Here is a 643-nt window from a genome sequence, read left to right as displayed (position 1 = left end):
CCAATGTTTTTAGATGGTCACAGGACAATTGCAATGGCAAAAACATTGACAATGCAGTTCATGGTTCGGTTCTCCCATCTTACAGTACAGGTTCCAGCAGATGTGGTGTCCCAAAAACATGAGCTGGCTGTGTGAAAGCCATATGCACTCTGCTGGACCACTGCACAAGTCACAATGTATTTGTATGCTTTCCTCAGCTTAACCAAATGTGTGAGTGATTGCTCCACTATGCTTGCAGTCCACTGGTTGATATTGTTCTGATTGTAACCCTCACCACCTAATACCCCACCCACACACTCTTTGATGATATTATGGGCTTCATCAGCACTGAAGCCAACCTCGTCGCAGTGGCGGTGGTACTCCTCCATGGTGGCGCCGACTCTCACTGGGGGCAGAGCAATGCCCACCCTCAATTTGGAGTGATTGTTTGCCATCAGGTTTTGCTCTCATCTCCACCTCCCTTTTGTCCTCCCTCATTCTTGCATGTTTTGCCCCAGGTTCACTCCCCCAGCATAATTTTTGGTGAATTGATTATCCACACAGATTATGCTTCCTTACCTCTCCTTTCAGTTTCTCGGAAATCTAGAAATTTGTCAAGTCCATCATTTCACTTCTCTTTCAAGCAAAGATTCCCTCCAACCAT

General features: G+C 46.2%; 1 pseudogene across 1 annotated transcript; it reads right to left on the bottom strand.

The window, feature by feature from the left end:
* Positions 1–6: 6 nt before the first annotated feature.
* Positions 7–392, bottom strand: LOC101585456 (annotated as a pseudogene). The gene has a single exon (XR_001116981.2). The product of XR_001116981.2 is annotated as a dynein light chain Tctex-type 3 pseudogene (transcript).
* Between the last annotated feature and the right edge of the window lie 251 nt (positions 393–643).

Source organism: Octodon degus, unplaced genomic scaffold, assembly GCF_000260255.1.
Source record: "Octodon degus isolate 3935 unplaced genomic scaffold, OctDeg1.0 scaffold00730, whole genome shotgun sequence".
NCBI classification, from domain to species: domain Eukaryota; kingdom Metazoa; phylum Chordata; class Mammalia; order Rodentia; family Octodontidae; genus Octodon; species Octodon degus.
The sequence above is the reverse complement of the archived record's forward strand: the minus strand, read 5'-3'. Positions and strand labels throughout refer to the sequence as shown.